This window comes from Astatotilapia calliptera, chromosome 16, assembly GCF_964374335.1.
Source record: "Astatotilapia calliptera chromosome 16, fAstCal68.1, whole genome shotgun sequence".
NCBI lineage: Eukaryota > Metazoa > Chordata > Actinopteri > Cichliformes > Cichlidae > Astatotilapia > Astatotilapia calliptera.
Window position 1 is genome coordinate 30,225,196 of NC_137437.1, and position 21,161 is coordinate 30,246,356.

The window sequence follows — 21,161 nt, forward strand, 5'->3', positions numbered from 1 at the left end:
CATATAATAAACTCCACAGGCATGAAAACTGAGAATTAGGTAGACTGGACATTGCTGCCGCTCACGGTGAAAGAATTTCGTCAATACGACCTATACTTTTCATTTGGGAGCGATTTGTTTCGGCCTGACTTTTCTGTTCATTTTAAGCAGCAAAAGTGAGGCGCATGTCTGTGTACGTGTGTATGGAGCCATTGGGTGCGGTCACTATAGCAACCAGGCTCACACCTGCCTGCTTAACGAGCTCTGCCTGCCACTGTACCAAGATTCATCTTAAGCACTTCTCTTTCAACTGCTGCTGTGTCCACAGTGTTACAGCCATCATTTTACCCTCAAATTGTCGCCATTATTGTTCTCTTTCCAACACCTTTCAAAGCTCAGGCATTTTAACTTTTTAAACTGTGTGGATCAAAGTGGAGGGATCACATTTGAGTCATTCAGTGATTCAAAGAATATGACCTTTTAATATTCTTTCAGATGTTTTCTGACTCTAAATGTTCTTTTCTCATTTCTTAGGGTTTTCTAATTTACATTTAAAACATTTTCAGCTTTTTTCCAACTCCTTCTTCTGTGTAACCTTCAGCTTTTAGCAGTTCAGCACCTTTGTTTTCAGGTTAAATTCGTTTTTTTTTTTTTGTTTTTTTTTAATCTCATTCAATATTTTTAACTCAAAATTCAGCAATTAATTCATTTCAGTGCATACATTCAGATTCAAGCATTCACACTGCAGTTTCTTCAGAAAATGCACTTTCTAGTTATTATTATTATATTTTATTCTGTATTCCGTACGTTTTTTGTAATCCTACTCCTTCAAAACCGTTCAACTTAGAAAAACCATTCAAACACCGTTAGATTCCTATTCTTTTGGACAACACTGCTTCCATTTTTCATATTTTTAACATTTATATTTTTAATTTTATTCAACTTTATTCAACAAAAATTTATAATGTATTTCAATGGGGAGACCCTTCAAATCCTCATTCAACTTACTCATTTTTAAACTCTTACTACTTCCACATACATTGACATAGAGCCACCATTCAAACTTTAAAACGAAGACAAGACATTCAACTATTCAACTTGCATTTATCTTTTCAATGTCTATTATACTTTTTCTTCAGTTCCAGTTTAAGTTTCATGATGTTTTTTCACCCGTTTCAGAGTTTATAATGGGTGTGTATGGGACGGAATGTTGGGGCTAGAGTGAGAGAGCTCAACTGCTAGAGTGAGAGGAGCAAAAAAATTAATCTTAAAATCTTTTTTAAAACTGCTGCTGTGTCCGCAGCGTTTGCTCTACAGGTATGATTTTACCCTCAAAACGTAGCCATGGCTGTCCTCTTTCATCCAATGTGTTTACTATTGTACTAGGTGTTATGGTTCTTTCATAAATGTCACCAATGCACAGCCTCCTCCCTCCAACTCTTCCATAGACTCTAATGTTAAAATGGCTCAGAAGGTTCGTTTGAAAATCAGAAGAGCATGGTGTCTTTCCACTGTCACCACGTCCATATAATAAACTCCACAGACATGAAAACTGAGAATTTGGTAGACTAGACATTGCTGTCGCTCACAGTGAAAGAATTTTGTCAATATGACTTTTACTTTTCATTTGGGAACGATTTGTTTCGGCCTGACTTTTCTGTTCATTTTAAGCAGCAAAAGTGAGGTGCATGTCTGTGTCCGTGTGTATGGAGCCATTGGGTGCGGTCACTATAGCAACCAGGCTCACACCTGCCTGCTTAACGAGCTCTGCCTGCCACTGTACCAAGATTCATCTTAAGCACTTCTCTTTCAACTGCTGCTGTGTCCAGAGTGTTAAAGCCATCATTTTACCCTCAAAACGTCGCCATCGTTGTTCTTTTTCCAACATCTTGTCTTTCAAAGCTCAGAGATGTAAACTTTTTAAACTGTGTGGGTCCAAGTGGAGGGATCACATTTTAGTCATTCAGTGATTCAAAGAATATGACCTTTTAATATTCTTTCAGATGTTTTCTGACTCTAAATGTTCTTTTCTCATTTCTTAGGTTTTTCTAATTTACAATTAAAACATTTTCAGCTTTTTTCCAACTTCTTCTTCTGTGTAACCTTCAGCTTTTAGCAGTTCAGCACTTTTGTTTTCAGGTTAAATTCGTTTTTTTTTTTTTGTTTTTTTTTAATCTCATTCAATATTTTTAACTCAAAATTCAGCAATTAATTCATTTCAGTGCATACATTCAGATTCAAGCATTCACACTGCAGTTTCTTCAGAAAATGCACTTTCTAGTTATTGTGTGGATGCTTTAAGCATCCACACTATTGAGTTCCTGTTTCTCTTTATTCTTTATTATTATTATTATTATTATTATTCTAGTTGCTTCCGTACACTTTTTGGCACTTAACTACTTCCACAATTTTCAGCCGATTTTCACCGTTCAAATTTTAAACTATTCTGCTATTTCTGCTAATTTACGCTACGATTTTTGCTATTTTTAACTATTATACTTTTTAAAATATTCCACTTTTTTCCTTTAATTTGTCCCATTGAAATGAATGGGAAACTTCTGCAATTCTGCTAAAATTTGCTTGTTTTTGAAACTTAACTACTTCCTCATATTTTCACCTAGAACAACCATTCAAACTTTAAAATGTTCACAAATTATTGGGCTATTCAGGTATGATTCAGCTTTTTCAAATGTTTTACTGTTTTACTTTTATGCCTCTTAAAGTTTTGAGTTGCAAAATTGTGATTTTTCACAAAATACATGCGTTGTTATGGTTGCTATGCTCTTGGCTTCCAGTGTGCCACTGAAGGTTTTGCAATTTTCACTTCATGTCCGAACAACTTCTTGCTACTTGCTCAATTTTCACTCAACTTCCACAAATTATACATCAAAACGTAGGTATTTTTGCTGGCTTTCAGAAAATGTCACTATCATTGTTGTGGGATTCATAGAATTTTTGCAAATCTCCTCAGACCAACACAAGGTCTCAAAACTCTCCATATAAAGTCAATGGAGAGCTTGTTCAAAATCATTGCTGGATTTTTGTAATGAGGGGCATATTCGAATCGTCATATCTCCTTAACGAAGCGACTTTAAGACATGAGGCTTGTCCCCGAATATCTTCAGACACCCCTGACGCTCACAATTCAAGAATTTCTTTCTCACCTATTACCGTTCTGAAATGAGTTGGACTTGTTTGAGGGTAGGAAATTCGTCCTTCGCTCAGATTTAAAACTCTGGAAATGAACCACTTTTTTCTCTCGTCATAACTTTTTTTTGGATTTCCACAGAGACCTGAAAATTTCCATGACTGTTCACCAAAGCCTGCTGTCTCTTACGGTGAAAGAATGATATCGATACTCCAAATAGATTTCGAGTTACAAAGCGTTGTTTGAGGGCAAGTCAAGGCAGTTTTTGCTTCGCTCTACTCAGTTATGGTGCATTAGAAGTCAAATATCTTTAATAATTCATATTTTAATGATAAATTGTAAACACTGGAAGATTCCCCCATCTCTTCTGAACAAAACGGTGTAAGAATGACCGCTCTAGCCCCTACGGTTTGGAAATTATGGTCATTTGTTTGAGGGGAGTCCTCACTATGAGAAATAGGCTGCAATAATCCTGTGCCTCTCTGTGCTGCGTGTGTAAAAAGAGGCACATGTTTTGGCGGGAAAAAGTACACAGGCTCTCTGATTGGTGGATTCAAATTCAGCAGCTCCCAGGCTGACCTAGAAACTTACTTCTCTCTCCCTGTGCATTTTTTTGCTGATTTTTTCATTTAACAAGTATATTTGAGGGACCCTCAGCATGTTCAGCATTTTTTCAGCTGTCCATTTTGCTTTCCCAATTTTTCTGCTTAACTGATTACTATTGTGCTAAATCATACTATTTCTGCTATTTTATAAGATTTGTGCCTAATATAGTATTTCTGCTAAATTACAGTATTTCTGCTTTTTATACTATTTGTGCTAAAACATAGTATTTCTACTAAATGTAGTATTTATGCTTAATCATACTATTTCTGCTTTTTATGGGATTTGTGCCTAATTATAGTATTTCTGCTTTTTATAGAATTTTTGCTCAAACATAATATTTCTACTAAATGTAGTGTTTATGCTTAATCATCCTATTTCTGCTTTTTATAGGATTTGTGCTAAAACATAGTATTTCTACTAAATGTAGTATTTATGCTTAATCATAGTATTTCTATATATTTCTGCCAGGTCCCCAGGCAGCCAATCCTCTGTGAGGACTTAGACATTCAAATTTTCAAATCAGGGCCTGCACGGTTTCCCAGCCAATCATATATGTGTCCTGAGGCATTCAAATTTGCATATTGGGGCCTTCATGGCTTCTAAGCCAGCCAATCATATCTGAGGGCTGAGGAATTCAAATCCACAAATCAGGGCCTGCACGGCTTCCCAGGCAGCCAATCATATATGTGGCCTCAGGCATTCAAATTTGCATATTGGGGAATTCGTGGCTTCTAAGTCAACAAGTCATCCATGTCGTATATCTCTAAAAATTCACATTTTAATGATAAATTGTTAACACTGGAAGATTCCCCCATCTCTTCTGAACAAAACGGTTTAAGAATGACCGTTCTAGCCCCTACGGTTAGGAAATTATGGTCATTTGTTTGTGGGGAGTCCTCACTATGAGAAATAGACTGCAATAATCCTGTGCCTCTCTGTGCTGCGTGTGTAAAAAGATGCACCTGTTTTGGCAGGAAAACGTAAACAGCCACTCTGATTGGTGGATTTAAATTCGGCAGCTCTCTCCCTGTGTGTGTGTGTGTGTGTGTGTGTGTGTGTGTGTGTGTGTGTGTGTGTGTGTGTGTGTGTGTGTGTGTGTGTTTAGTGGGAGAGAGAGGACCCTGCCCTTATTTGGCAGCATGTCATTGTAGGATTTAAATTGAATATAGTTAGACTGGTTGACTGGATTAGAGCCTGTGTTTGTGTGTCCCTCTGTGCATTTGTGTTTCAATAAGTTATTACTATTCTGCTAAATCATAGTATTTCTGGTACTTTTCGGTACTTGTGCTAAATACAGTGTTTCTGCTAAATCATACTATTTCTGCTTTTCATAGGATTTATGCCTAATATAGTATTTCTGCTAAATTATAGTATTTCTGCTTTTTATAGGATTTGTGCCTAACATAGTATTTCTGCTAAATTATAGTATTTCTGCTTTTTATAGGATTTGTGCCTAACATAGTATTTCTGCTAAATTATAGTATTTCTGCTTTTTATCGGATTTGTGCCTAACATAGTATTTCTGCTAAATTATAGTATTTCTGCTTTTTATACTATTTGTTCTAAATTATAGTATTTCTGCTTTTTATAGGATTTTTGCCTAATATAGTATTTCTGCTTTTTATAGGATTTGTACCTAATATAGTATTTCTGCTTTTTATACTATTTGTGCCTAATATAGTATTTCTGCTAAATTACAGTATTTCTGCTTTTTATACTATTTGTGCTAAAACATAGTATTTCTACTAAATGTAGTATTTATGCTTAATCATACTATTTCTGCTTTTTATGGGATTTGTGCCTAATATAATATTTCTGCTTTTTATAGGATTTTTGCTCAAACATAGTATTTCTACTAAATGTAGTGTTTATGCTTAATCATCCTATTTCTGCTTTTTATAGGATTTGTGCTTAATATAGTATTTCTGCTAAATTATAGTATTTCTGCTTTTTATAGTATTTGTGCTAAAACATAGTATTTCTACTAAATGTAGTATTTATGCTTAATCATAGTATTTCTATATATTTCTGCCAGGTCCCCAGGCAGCCAATCCTCTGTGAGGACTTAGACATTCAAATTTTCAAATCAGGGCCTGCACGGTTTCCCAGCCAATCATATATGTGTCCTGAGGCATTCAAATTTGCATATTGGGGCCTTCATGGCTTCTAAGCCAGCCAATCATATCTGAGGGCTGAGGAATTCAAATCCACAAATCAGGGCCTGCACGGCTTCCCAGGCAGCCAATCATATATGTGGCCTCAGGCATTCAAATTTGCATATTGGGGAATTCGTGGCTTCTAAGTCAACAAGTCATCCATGTCGTATATCTCTAAAAATTCACATTTTAATGATAAATTGTTAACACTGGAAGATTCCCCCATCTCTTCTGAACAAAACGGTGCAGTGACCGTTCTAGCCCTTACGGTTAGGAAATTATAGTCATTTGTTTTGAGGGGAATCCTTAATGGATAATGTTTATATATATATATATTTGTCTTTAAAACATCTTTGCAGACTGACTGTCCTGGACTGGTTGTTGTTGTTTTTTTTTTCAGGTCTGGTGAACTCAGCTCTTTGGTGTTGGTGTTCAGGAGTAGAGCCTTCTAATAATATTTATTCAAGTTATAGATTTAAAGTTCTGCGAGTTTTTTCTGTAGCAAATAAATATTGTATAGAATATTTAAAATCACCTACATTTTTGATGTTTACAATGCCCATTGTGTGTAATACTGGAATTTCCTACTACCCGTGAACGCCTCATCTTTTACCTGACTGCCGGACATCCGCCTTTCAGCACACTTCGCTGAGTCCGCTCTGGGTGAGTGCCGCTGCTCTGCTTCTCCTCTTCTCTCCTAAATGTTTATAGTCTGTTTGTGTGATTTAACGAGTTCTTTTAGTGATTTATAAAGCCAACCGAGGTATAACTCATATTAGAGTAACACAGTGGTTGCTTTTTCTTAGTGAAACTTTGTCATTTTTGTATGTAAAAGGAGTGTTTGATGAGCTAACAACCCGATGCTAATGCCTAGCACTCCTTTGAGCCCAGTGTGAAATGAAAATTTGACTGTGAACCACGGTTATTGTGTTGTTTTATTAATTACATTTGGTGTGTTTGTCAGTCTGTTACATAAGGTGCAGTTAGTTCTCTTCACAAATCAGTTGGTTAAAACAGCCTCATTCTTTATGCTGTAAAGTTTTTAACGAACCGCCATCTTAGATTCAGTGTCAGCTGTCGGCAAGATCAAAGGAGCCATTTTACCGCCTCTGACCGAACACGGGAGAAAAAGAGTCACGTGTGTGCAGGTCTTGTGGGTTAATTAAGACAAAGGAGGGGGGGAGAAACTGAGGATTAAACATAGGCTATGTCCCCACATACACGGGTATTTTTGAAAACGGAGATTTTCCGTTTCTGTTTTAAAAAACAATCCCGTCCACACATAAATGCAGAAATGAAGGAGAACGCTGCTAGGAACATGCCAAAGCAGCAGGTGGCGCTATATTCCTAACCGTGTAGAAATGTTGGCCAATCAGAAGTCTAGAAGCCTCGGTGGGAAATGGTAAACAAAGATGGGGCATAGAAGCAGAACCGAGTCATATCTGTGGGGGGACAGTAACTGTGTGCGCATATGTAAGCATTTAAACACTGCAGAGAGAACAATTAACAGTAACCGTATTGTAGAAATGCATTTCACCGAAACAATAACGTGGCGCACAGTGTGACGTCAAAAAAGGCGCTGCGTTTTCTCCGTTTCCCTGTCCACACATAAATGCAAAAACGGAGTTTTCGAAAATATTCTGGCAAGCGTTTTTAGTTTTTCAGTGACCGAAAACGCCGTTTAAGTGTGGACGAAAGGTGCAAACGCATAGAAAAATCTCCATTTTCAAAAGTACCTGTGTACGTGTGGACATAGCCCAAGAATAATAAGAACTCCTAATATGTAGACTTTAATTTTTAAGAACTGTTTAACAAAGGCTTGTTTGTGCCAACCTAAATCTGCAGCACAGTTTAAATTCTCACTTTGTGGGAAATTAATGAAATAAACAACAGCCCACCTTCACATAAATAAAATATGGCAGTATATTATTATTAGTATGGTACATAGATATTTATTTTAAAACTACAGCATATTTACTATGATACTATGTGCAGTTGGTAATATTTTAGGAAGTAGAATTTGAATGCAGACCACCTCAAATATTAAAGCCTTAAAAATATGTCGTGCAGTTTTTCATGTATGAGTGTTTTGCAATCTTAAATGAGATGTAGACCAAAGAAAACAGAGGAGAGTTGTTGTTTGTATTCCAGCTGTAGTAAACAAAGAAGTTTAGTGAATCTTTTTGACAACAGAGAGTGATGCAGTATTGATGCTGATTTGAGTTTTCTGATCCTGTATTTTTGTTCTTTGTCTTTTGTTACACAGAGTGAAATAAAGCTTGGTTTTGCCTTTGCTGGTAAGTAAACAGTGATTGTAACTGAAGCAATATGAAATTGGGATTGTGTAACATTTTTAGCAATTTACATACAATAGTTTGGCTTTTTGTGATATCTTGCCATTTGCTCATGGGCAAAAACACATTTAGGATTTATAAGCAGTAAAGCCCCCCCCCCCCCCCCACTAGATCTCTGAGTGTCCCTAAAAATGTCCCTGAAGTTTAATAGGCCATTTATGTCTAATTTTAAAGGCTTATCAAAGCATTTCTGTAGTAATTATTGTTTTTATTACACATGTTAAGGCCATTTGAGACTCTGCAATTAAATTTTGCCCTCTTTAGACTAAAGTGAGTTCATTTTGTCTGAGGTACAGTGCTGGGAAAAGTCTTTCTTCCTTGCAGATTTATTTTGTTCATGCTTTTTTGTCACATGTTTCAAATCATCTAACAGGGATGATATGAATAAATACAAAAAAGCATTTTAAAGTGATGATTTCAGGTATGAAGCAGAGAAAACCAAACCAGAGCTATCTGTTCTAATGTGAGAACATGCTGGTCTCTAATACCCAGCTGTGGAAGCCCTGATACGAAGAACTACCATCAAGCATTTATAGTATCAAGTATTATTTGTGATTGTTGCACGCTTTGAAACTGTGATGTTATCATTTGATCAAGTGTGCAGTGCGAGCAAATCATTGCTTGTGGTATCTGCTGTGTTATGTAATAGCACCAAAGTATTAGAACTTTACGTTCATGAGGAATTTCTGTGGAATTGCAGATGGATAAAACGACACATCACCTTAATAAAGACAGAAATCTTTAATAAGGTGCAGAAAGAGAAGATGGGGTGTTTATAGTAAAGCTGTTGTAAACAAAGAATTTAACAGATTTTTTTTCCCACTACAGATTGTGATGCAGTATTGACTCTGATGCTGATTTCAGTTGTCTGATTCTGTATTTTTGTTCTTTTGTTACAGAGTGAAACAGAACTTCGGTTTTGCCTTTGCTGGTAAGTAAGCAGCAATTGTAACTGCAGTAATATGACATTGTCACTGTGTAACATGTTTAGCAACTTACCTAACGTAGTTTGGTTTTTGTGACATTACCATTTACTGATGGGCAAAAACAAATGGTCAGAATTTATACCTTGTAGCAGCAAAGGCCCCACACATGACCTCTGACTGTCCCTGAAGTTTAACAGGCCATTTGTGTCTGATTTTTATGTTTGAACACAAACAACTGTTTTTATACAGTTGTTCATGTTCTCCGTTTGTTTATGGATTTACCTAGCAGACATAACTATGAACGCATTTTAGGTGAGTTAGTGTAAGTGGTAGCTTAAACACTTAAGAGCACCACAGTTGTTGATTTATATCTTCACTCATATTCTGCTTATGTATTACATTAAAGTCAGACCACTATAGAAGTATTTTTGCCTGAGTGAACAGAAGTGGTACGTTAAACATTTAAGCAATAATAAAAGACTAAGAGAACCAGAGTTGTGAGTAGGCAATGTTGTGTATGTTAAAGCCTGTGTGTAATTTATGTACACTAAGTTTAAATCAGTTTCTTAATAAGTTGCTTGATACAATGTGTTTGAAAATTATATATAAAAGGGAAATATTGCAAAATACAAAAAGATTCCTGCCAACAGGTACAATGGAAGGACTTTTTATTATAATTTTTAAGAAATTAATTGCAAAAATGGCGTGCCACTGTTGTTACTATAACATGTCAGAATTTACATGTATTTTAGGATTTACATATTCAGATCAGAACTAAAACCTAATGAGGTTTTCCGTTGATTCTAACAGTTGTGGTTTTTCCACACTTTATTAAGCACTGACTTGTGATAGAAAATGATGGAGCTAAAAAGCCATAATCTGTACCAACAAATATTGGTGCCTCTTCTTTGCACTTCTGTAGTATGCATGCCTTTATTACACATGTTATCGTCATGTGAGACTCTGTAACTAAAGTTTGTCCTCTTTAGACTACAGTGAGTTCATAAAGGCTTGAAGAAATTGAGGATCTTACTAGTTATTTCATGTCACAGTAAATTGGATTGTGTGTGAAGAGGTTCAACAGTGTAAGTCATTAAACAGTGATCTGATGTGTTGTTTCCTTTCTCTAGGATACTGATCTGATCGTCGCAAGTCTGGTAAGTATAGGTTTTGTCTGCAGTACAGTGCTGAGAAAGGTCTTTCTTCCTTGCAGATTTATTTTGTTTATGCTTTTTTTCACATGTTTCAAATCATCTAACAAGGATGACCTGGATAAATACAAAAAGCAGTTTTAAAGTGATGATTTTATTTTTGAACCAGAACAACCTGGTCTAATGTAAAAACATATTGGTCTCTAATACCCAGCTGTGGATGCCCTGATAGCAACAATTACCATCAAGCATTTACAGTAACTGGTAATGACTGGTTTACATCACTGGTTGATTTTGGTCCACTGTAATTTCAGAATTGTCTTAATTAGATCCAAACAGGACAGGCAAAAAAAGAAAAGAAAAAAGTCTTAATTAAGGCCCAATATAGGGTTTTCAAGTCATACCAAGTACCACGGTGGTTAGCACTGTTGCCGCACAGCAAGAAGGTCCTGAGTTTAATTCCAACATCAGGCCGGGGTCTTTCTGTGTGGAGTTTGCATGTTCTCCCGGTGTTTGCGTGGGTTCCCTCCGGGTACTCCGGCTTCCTCCCACCGTCCAAAGACATGCAGCTTGTGGGGATAGGTTAATTGAATAATCCAAATTGTCACTAGGTGTGTATCTGCGAATGAATGTGAGTGCGAATGGTTGTCTGTCCCTGTGTGTTGGCCCTGCGACAGACTGGCGACCTGTCCAGGGTGTACCCTGCCTCTCGCCCTATGACAGGTGGGATAGGCTCCAGCGCCCCCTGAAAAGGATAAGCGGAAGCGAATGGATGGATGGATGGATGGATAGGGTTTTCAAGTCATACCAAGTATCTTAATTTCATTAAAGTCCAGACTGATTCGTTTACACCAAGTGTTTTGTTTCATTCATTCAATTGGACTTGCTTGTGTGCTTCAGATCCTAAGTGTGATTAAACTTAAGCCCAGGACCTGATGAGTTGATGTAGGTCCTGAAGTAGTAAAGGAACTCTGGGACATCACAGTAACAGCACCATGTTTGACTTTAATGCTGGTGTTTTTCTCTCACTATAGATGATTCAGTTTAGTGCAGTTAGTCAGCACAGCTCTTGGTTATCATCGAGATATTATTAGGCAACTTGTTTTTGCCTGTTCAGCTACAATATCTGGGAGCGTTTTTGTTTTCTGGGGTCTCCAGATCCTTAGAAATCTCTTTGTAAACCTTTACAGAACTATATGTGTTTGTTTCACATTAGAGCAGCTCACGACTAGCAGTTTAGGGACAATTAAATATTCACATAGGGCAGGGGTCTCAAACTCCACTCTTCAAGGGCCGGTGTCCTGAAGCTTTTCCACGTGTCCCTGTTACAAAACACCTGAATAACATTTGTAGGTCATTAGTGAGAGTATAGAATTTGACTGTGTTGAAGTGGCATCCCCGAAGACTGTTCAAATTTAAGTAATTTAAGTGTTTGGAAAAATGTACTTCTAAAAGTACTTTCATTGCATCATGTTCATTCACTCATGAGCTGCTATAACATGAATCAAATGGCTGAATTACCACCTCAGCATGCAGTCACGTTCTGTAGAGTTTTGCTAATGACCTACTAATGTTATTCAGGTGTGTTGCAACAGGGACACATAGAAAAGTTTCTGGACACCAGGCCTTAAGGACCAGAGTTTGAGACCACTGGTGGTAGGGCATTGTGGATTTCAAAAGCTTCTTCCCTTAAATCACTGCCTAAAAACTGCTTTTTGTAATTTGTCATAATGACTTGCAAAATATAGGTGGGATGAAATCATAAACATAAGACATTTTATAGTGGCCTGATATTTTTATCAAGGCTGTTTTTTGAAAATAATCCTGCCCTAATTTACAAAAGATGAACTGTCTGAAAGTCATGTTTGTTTGTTTGTTTAAGAAATGTGGGAATCTCCAGCAAAGATCTTACATGCAACAGCTCAGATACAGCACTCACTTCTGTTCTTTTTATCATGAAATGATCTACAAAGAAATGATCATCATACTAAATTTTGCTAATTAGGCCTTTATATCAGCTATGATAAGTTTATTATAGATTTAGTGTAGTGCTTATTGCTGTGTATCAAACATGCCCCAAATGTGACTGAAATATGTAGAAACTGCTGTGTAGAAACTAGCTGTCTCCAAATTTCTCATTTTGCCAAAATTCATACAGAGTGACCTGAAACTGTGCTGTAACCTCAGTGTGTTGGTTTTGTTGGACCATTTAATATTTACAGTAAGTTACTGTAGCAGCACGTCTTAGTTTGAGTTTATAGACTTAGTTTATTGTTTTAATAGAATGTAAAAATGTCCTTATAACAGTTCCACCATCATTTGTTAAACATTGTCATTCTGTTCAGTCCAATAATTTACTGTAGAAGTCTTTAGTATTTAAAGCCCTACATGTATTGTATTTTTGAGATTATAAGGCATAATGTCAATAAACAAGCCTGTTTTTAAGGCAGATTAAGCCAAACAAACAGTCAGATAAGTCAAACTTTATTCAAGTCATTCACAAACAACTCTCAACACTGTTCAGTTGTAACACATAAAATACAGAACAATACACTCACTTTTTCAGTTCATTCCTCATCCACAAATCCATCAAACTCTTCATGGGTTGATCAGTTTGAAATCTGCTTCTTAAGCATGTCTCTTAGCACGTGCCAGGTCCTTGTACACACACCATAATGTTATGTTGAAGCACCGTACGAATTACTCTGCGAGGGTCCTGACTATGGTAGCCATAATGCTCTGACAATACATCAAGCAGCGCAGCTTTGTAGCTTACGAAGTCTTACTAAAATATTTGACAGAATTTTGAGCGCTGTGTACCACAGAAATCCCGTTTGAGGTCAGTAAGCATAACCAGAATTGATACGCTAGGCACATTGTATGTTTTTGAGATAATGACAGGATTTTAGGTGTGCCATATAGTCTGAAGAATATGGTAAATCCAAGCATGTTGGAAATATGACTAATTCCATGCCTTTTGTGTCTTACAGGTGACCTGCTGCAGAAGATCCTCTCTCTCTCTATCATTATAAGCAATTCTGTCTATCCTATCACTCTCCCAACTCTATCTAATTTGAAAGCCATTCTATCTTGTATCCCTCTATCCCTACTGCTCTATCTAATTTGAAAGCCATTCTATCTTGTATCCCTCTATCCCTACTGCTCTATCTAATTTGAAAGCCATTCCATCTTGTATCCCTCTATCTCTACTGCTCTATCTAATTTGAGAATCCAAGTTTTGAGAATCCTTTCAGAATCCAATTTTCAGAAATCCAAGTTACCAGAACTTGATCTGTTACAGAATTCTGAGAGATCTCTGCTCTCACTGCTCTTTCTTTCCTGTCATTAAGCTCTCTCACATTCAGTCATTTTGCTTTAAATTACAAGTTGAATATACAGTAGTAGAATTACAGTACAGTAGAACTTATAGTAGAAACTACTTACACAGCCCTACATTTGTCATTTTAATTTTGCATTAGACTTTAGTTTGGACTGCTAGTTTGGCTTACTTTGATCAATTGTATAAAATATCACCTTTTTATAAGTTTATTTGTAATAAGATAATCTGGTTATTTTGTAATACATACATTCAGATAAATAAATCAGATCCAGTCTGTTAGTCTGTTTCATTGGCTATAACATTTGACTGCAAGTTTATAGTATTATTATTTAAGGACAAACCCATTTTGTCACTCAGTGTAAGTATTCAGTCAGTATTGTCATCGAGAAGTGCCTGAGGACCCAGACTTCCTGTTTCCTGACTGCTGCAGAACATCCAGCTGAAGAAACCCCGTTTCTAAAAGAGCTACAATAAAACGGACCAAATTGTTTCCAGAGAACTTTGAATTTCCTTTATTTTGAGTTTGGAGTACAAATCAGCTTTTTAACATCTATTCATATATTCATAAAAACATTTTATAGTATAATAGTACATTTCTCAGATTTAACAGTAACTTAAGGAGTTATAAGTTTTTCTGTGTTTCAAGGTTCAGTTTTGTTTATATTTGTGTATAACCACATATAAGCTCCAGATTGTACTTCAGCAAAATGCCAAGAAAAAGTCAAAGGTCGCAGTCCCTGAAGCTTAGATGGCAAAAGCAGAAAGAACAGGTGAATGTTTCTCAGAGCAGTGAGCAGGTAAAGGTGTGTGTTTCAGCTTTTCCCAGCACAGAAGTGCAGAGCAGTGTTCAGACAGCCACAGTGTCTTATGCAGATGTGGTAAAGAGAAGTGTTCCCTCAGTGTCTGTCCCAGAGCCTGGAGTTATGCAGGTAATCCAGACTAAACCCCAGCTAACTGTACAAACACAGCATGATGGAGAGACAGCCACAGTGTCTTATGCAGATGTGGTAAAAAGAAGTGTTCCCTCAGTGTCTGTCCCAGAGCCTGAAGTTATGCAGGTAATCCAGACTAAACCCCAGCTAACTGTACAAACACAGCATGATGGACAAGCTCCAGGACAGTCTCATGTACAGGTTACAAACAGTGAAAATCCACGAGTGAGTAGCGTCTGTGCTTCCCGAAGCCAGGCCGCTCCTAGGTATGGAAAGTACCGGAATCAGCAATGCATGGCTAACAGTTTGGTTTTCCTGTCATTCTTACACGAGGATGAATTTATTACCAGAGCAGATCTAAACCGTGTGTTGGACAAAGGCCATGCCGTCTATTCAGATGCCAGACTGAGGTTTGTGAACAGTGTGTTTCTAGCCTGCGATGAACTTCCCTCAGTTGTTACCAGCCGCACACACGAGTATCAAGTCGACATGTCTCAGTTTGCTCATTACGGCACATTTGATGGTACAGATCACTTTCCGAGCCTTGAACAGGGATTACAGTGTTTGGCTTCAGACGTTCGCTATGCTTTGCTAGTCATGGGAGGAACAGTCATCGCTGTTAGCAGGCTGACTTCAGGTGAATATGCATATTTTGACCCTCACCCACGTAAGTCTACTGGTATGCCATTGTCGCTAAGTGTAAGTGGTGGAACTGCAGTTATGTTGAAATTCACACGTCTTAATGACATGATTGACAGGATCAAACGTTTGTACAGAATGTTCAGCATCGCACCAAGCTGCACTTATGAGCTACAGCCCATCGAGTTTCACAGTGAAAACGCTGCTGACCAAAGAGATGCTAATCAAACCACCGAATACAGACAAACAGCTACAACTGTTACAGCACCAGCTTTAAATGAAGCCGTTCATGAAATAAACTCCCAAAGATCTACTGACCAGACACAGAAGACTGTGAGAGACACTTTAACGACTGAAGTGACATCATCCAGAGTGGATTATTCAAATGAGACAGCTGCTACTGAAAACAACCATCTTCCTTCTGAGTATTTAGAAAAAGAAACATCTGCATCCTCTGTGAGAGAAACGCAGGTAACATCAGATTCTGTTCCTCAGAATGATTCAAACACTGCCTACTGTTTAACTAATATAACAGAGGAACTCTCAAATAAACTGCTGAAATATAATAAACAGCAAAGGAGAAAAATAAGGAGAAGATTATTAGCCCAAGAAAAAGTACCACAGAGAAAGGAAAATCAGAAGAAGAAAGAAAGGCAGATGTACAGGTTTGATGAAAGCTTCAAGACAAAGAAAAAAAACTCAACTAAGAAGTGTAATGATCCTGATCACAGACAGAAAAAGAGCATGTACAAAAATGAATTGTATAAATTAAATGCTACCTATAAGGAGAAACAGAGAGAACATTTAAGAAAGATGTATAGGGAAAGTGCTAAAATTAGAGAGAGAAAAAGAGAATGTGTCATAAGGACATATAAAGACAATCCCCTATTCAGAGAAAAGCAGAAGGAACGTATAACAAGAACATATAGAGAGTCTCCCATATTCAGAGAAAAGCAGAAGGAACGTGTAACAAGAACATATAGAGAGTCTCCCATATTCAGAGAAAAGCAGAAGGAACGTGTAACAAGAACATATAGAGAGTCTCCCATATTCAGAGAAAAGCAGAAGGAACGTGTAACAAGAACATATAGAGAGTCTCCCATATTCAGAGAAAAGCAGAAGGAACGTGTAACAAGAACATATAGAGAGTCTCCCATATTCAGAGAAAAGCAGAAGGAACGTGTAACAAGAACATATAGAGAGTCTCCCATATTCAGAGAAAAGCAGAAAGAGCGTATAAGAAGAATATACAGAACTTGTGCTGGATTCAGAGAGAAACATAAAGCTTACATGAGGTCATATGTATATAACCTATATAAAAAAAGCGAAGATTTTAAACAGAAAAAACGATCTTATATGACAAAGCGGTATGGAGAAGAAAAACAATTTCAGCAACAACACAAGGACAATATGAGAGAACGAATGAGAGTAAAATATTGGAACGGTTTTTCTTTCAGACAGATGCATAATATCAGATGTGCAATGAATATAAAACGGAAATATCGCCAGATGCATCGACCAGCTGAGAGTTTACAGTGTCATCCAGAGAACACTTTAATGAATGAGGCCATATCTCGTTTCAGATCCAACATTAAGTCAGCACCATCTTATGTTTGTACTGTTTGTCTAAAAGCTTCTTTTCCTAATCAGGTGAAAATCTGCAAAAGAGAAAATTACTCAAAACACCAGACTGTAGCTCATCAGTGCCTAACTGGTAAATTTGTTCATGTGTGTGATGAAGCATGTCATGATCACTGCAGCTTTCCTGTTGAGAGAAAAAAAGAGTATATCTGTCACACATGTCACAGTTCCCTCAAAAGTGGATGCATGCCCAGGCTTGCTGCTGTTAATGGTTTAGAACTGCAGGATATTCCAGCTGAACTTTGTGATCTCAACATTCTGGAGAGACATCTGATTGCCAAATGCATACCATTTGCTAAGATTATTCCTCTTCCAAAGGGGAGACAGAGACTCATACGTGGTAATGTGGTGTGTGTACCATCTGAGGTCCAACAAACAGTTGACTCTTTACCGAGGATCAGAAGCCAATCACAGATCATGAGGATAAAGCTGAAAAGACGACTGTGCTACAAAGGCCATCAGCTGTTCCAGACTGTCACCTGGTCTAAACTCATTCAAGCTCTGCGTAAACTGAAACAAATTCATCCACAGTACACAGATATTATTATCAGAGATGATGCATTGCTTTGTGATCCAACGTTACCTGATGATGACAGCAGTGATGAAGCCAGCATGGCAAGTGATGATTATAATGAAGCAGATTTAATGGAAATTGACAACTATGAAAAAGATGCCCTTTTGTGTGAAAGTGAGTGTCAAAGTGACCAAGATATTAATATGCAATCCTGTGATGAACAACCAGAGGAACAAAATCCAGATGAACCAGAAAGTGATTTGAACAATGGAGGTTTTGCTCTAGAAAGTTGTCTGCAGCCTGTAGACATTTCAGAAGAGATTCTCTGTTTCACTGATAACACATATTGTGTGGCTCCTGCAGAAAGAAACAATCCTGTTAGCTTCTTCAGAACTCCTCATTTGGAAGCCATGGCATTTCCTGTGCAGTTTCCTACTGGTCAGAATACACTGGATGAAAAGAGACTTCTTAAACTCACACCAAGTGCTTACTTCAAATCAAGGCTTTTCAACATTGATGCAAGATTTGCTAAAGACACAAATTACCTGTTTTTCTCACAGTTTGTCACTGAAATACACTTGGCTAATTCCAGTATGACGATACAGCTAAGGAAAGGTAAAACTATGACCAAAGATGGACGCAAAATCACATCAGGAATGTTACAAAGTAAGACAGAAGTAGAGAAGCTGGTAAGAAATAAAGATGCAATCAGATTTATGCAGCCACTCAGAGGAACTCCAGCTTACTGGCAGAAAACTACCAGAGATCTATTCAGCATGGTTCGCCAAATAGGAACACCTCAGTTCTTTGTCACTTTCTCTGCTGCTGAGATGAGATGGCCTGAAGTGATTCAAGCAATAAAGAGACAGCAAGGTGAAGAGGTTGATTTTGAAGCCCTGGACTGGTCAGAAAAGTGTGAAATTCTAAGATCAAATCCAGTAACCACCATGCGAATGTTTGATAAACGTGTTGAGGCTTTGTTCAGAGATTTGCTTTTTTCTCCTGCACAGCCCCTTGGTGAGATCATTGATTACTTTTACAGAGTTGAGTTCCAGCACAGAGGTAGTCCACATATACACATGTTGCTGTGGATTCGAGAAAAGGTAGAAGCAGATGTGGATGACGACCAAACTGTCTGTGACTTTGTTGACAGATACATCTCAGCTCAACTCCCTGATCCAGAAAAACAACCTGAACTGCACAAAAAAGTCACTGAGCTACAAAAGCACAGCAAAAACCACACAAAGACATGCTTTAAGAGTGTGAACTCTGGTTGTAGATTTGGGTTTCCCAAACCACCAGCCACAAGAACAATGATTGTGAGACAGGATGAGGATTCAGACACTGAAGCTGCAAAAGCCAAACTCAGACCTTTGTTGAACCTGCTGAAGGAACCTGAAGCTGCTTCCCTCACCATAGAGCAGATTCTGTCACGATGCAACTTAACAATGAATGAGTATGAACAATGCCTCCAGAACATAAACAAGAAAACAGCTCTGATTCTGAAACGTGACCCAAATGAGTGTTGGATCAACAATTACAACCCAGACCTGCTTGAAGCCTGGAACTCTAATTTAGATGTCTCATTCATTTTGAATGCCTATTCATGTATAGAATACCTCTGTAAATATATAACAAAGAAAGAATCTGGCCTCTCTGAATACCTGAAGACAGTTATTGACAACTCTGATAAGAACACCGTCAATGAGTGTGATGAAATGAGAGCTGTGATGCAGGCTTACTCAAAAAAGAGAGAGATCAGTGCACAGGAGTGTGTGACTCGAGTCTGTGGCCTAAAAATGAAAAAATGTTCCCGCAGTGTTGTATTTGTACCAACAGATGATAACCCAGTAAAAATGAGTCGGCCCATGAGCTTCCTGGAAAGCACAACACACGACAGTTGTAATATTTGGATGACAAGTTTGAGTGATAAATACAAATGCAGACCTGAGACCCCAGAATATGAGGAAATGTCACTGGCTGATTTTGCTGCCTTGTGCAGGTTGGTGAGTGGTCCAAATGAAGGAAAAGATGTGCTTCCTCTTCTAAACCAGCTTGGATTTGTACAAAGGCGAAAGAATGATAAACCAGCTATAATCAGATATTACCACTGTTCACAGGAAAAAGATCCTGAGCAATATTATGGTCGACTGTTGAGACTTTACCTTCCACACAGATCAGAGCAGGAACTGAAACCACAAGGGTTCCAAACCTATCAGTCCTTCTACAACTCAGGTTTTGTACGACTTCCATGTTCAGACCACAGTGAGTCTGTGAAAAGGGTTGTGAAAAGAAATAAAGACAAGTATGAGAAGAACTCTGAGGATATTGAGAGTGCACTGGAAGAGTTTGAACAAAATAGGGATGTTGTGATTGATGAATGGTGTAATCTTGCTCCTGAATCTGAAGTTGTGAGGCTGCAATGTGATGAGAATCTTCCTGAGAGACATTCTGATGATGAGAACGAACAGGAGAATGTCCCCGACTACAGTCGTCAGTCTGATGCTGTAACAGAGATCAGAGCCATCAGAGAACAACCTGCAGTAGATCCAGCCGTGGTACGTGTAATGTATCAGAATCTGAACCAGAAGCAGGCCTGCGTGTTCTATGCCATAAGAGACTGGTGTATTCAGCGAGTTTGTGGTTTGAACCCAGATCCATTTTTCTTCTATATCAATGGTGGTGCAGGAACTGGAAAGTCACATCTGATTAAGTGTATTCATTCTGAAGCATCAAAGATCCTGAGCAGACTGCCTGCTAATGCAGAAGAAGCTGACATATCAAATCCAACTGTTTTACTGACTTCATTTACCGGTACAGCAGCTTTTTCTATCAATGGCTCTACATTACATTCTCTACTGAAACTACCCAGGAGTCTGAAACCACCCATTCAAGGACTTGGTAACCAACTGGATGAAGTCAGATCTGAGCTGATGAATGCTGAAATTATTGTTATTGATGAGATTTCAATGGTTTCAAAACCCCTTTTTGCTTATGTGGATGCAAGACTGAAACAAATCAAAGGCACTCAGAGACCTTTTGGTGGAATGTCAGTTTTAGCTGTTGGAGATTTTTACCAGCTGCCACCAGTGCGACAGTCTAAACCTCTCTGTGTTTACGATCCAGAACAGATTGACCTATGGCAGGAACATTTTCAGATGATCACTCTAACCGAGATCATGCGTCAGAAAGATGATGTGGCCTTTGCAGAGATGCTGAACAGGATTAGAGTCAAAGAAAAGACAGATGAGCTTTCTCAGTGCGACAGAGATTTGTTGTCACAGGCTGTGACTGCACCAGAAGAATGTCCAACTGAGGTCTTACACATTTATGCCACCAACAAGAATGTGGAATCCCACAACACAGATACCCTGAAGAAGCTTCATTCAAACATCATAATCATCAATGCAGACGATTTCCAGAAGGATAAATGTACAGGCAGAATGGAACGAAGAGACAAACCATTTACAGGTGGGAGAAATGATTTACCTGACACTCTGAATGTTGCTGAAGGAGCTCGAGTCATGCTGACCAGAAACTTGGACACACTAAACGGTTTGGTCAACGGTGCTTTTGGTATACTGGTAAAGGTGGTGAGATCTGAAAATGATGGACACATAATTAAACTGGGGCTCAGGATGGACAACCGGCAGCCTATGAGACACAACCGCAGTGCTAATGCAGCTTCTGATGATCTGGTTTACATTGAGAGAGCAGAGGAGAGTCTGAAGTTTAAAGGAGCAGTACGCAGACAGTTTCCTGTAAAGCTAGCATT

At 38.0% G+C, this 21,161-nt stretch overlaps 1 protein-coding gene and 1 long non-coding RNA gene across 4 annotated transcripts in view; one reads left to right on the forward strand and one right to left on the reverse strand.

Annotated features, from left to right (window-relative positions):
• The window catches only part of LOC145421207 (uncharacterized), a 72,574-nt gene extending 58,942 nt beyond the window's left edge, over nt 1-13,632 (forward strand). Inside the window, exons 1-4 of one of the 2 annotated variants that reach the window (XR_013902514.1) lie at nt 6,781-8,186; nt 9,143-9,174; nt 10,300-10,326; nt 13,311-13,632. This is a non-coding gene — a long non-coding RNA (uncharacterized LOC145421207). Of the gene's footprint in view, nt 1-6,780; nt 8,187-9,142; nt 9,175-10,299; nt 10,327-13,310 lie in introns of those variants that run through there. The other variant, XR_013902513.1, reaches the window with a different exon arrangement.
• Nucleotides 1-21,161, reverse strand: part of LOC113007388 (inactive dipeptidyl peptidase 10) — a 434,773-nt gene that overhangs the window by 271,698 nt on the left and 141,914 nt on the right. The window lies entirely within an intron of this gene.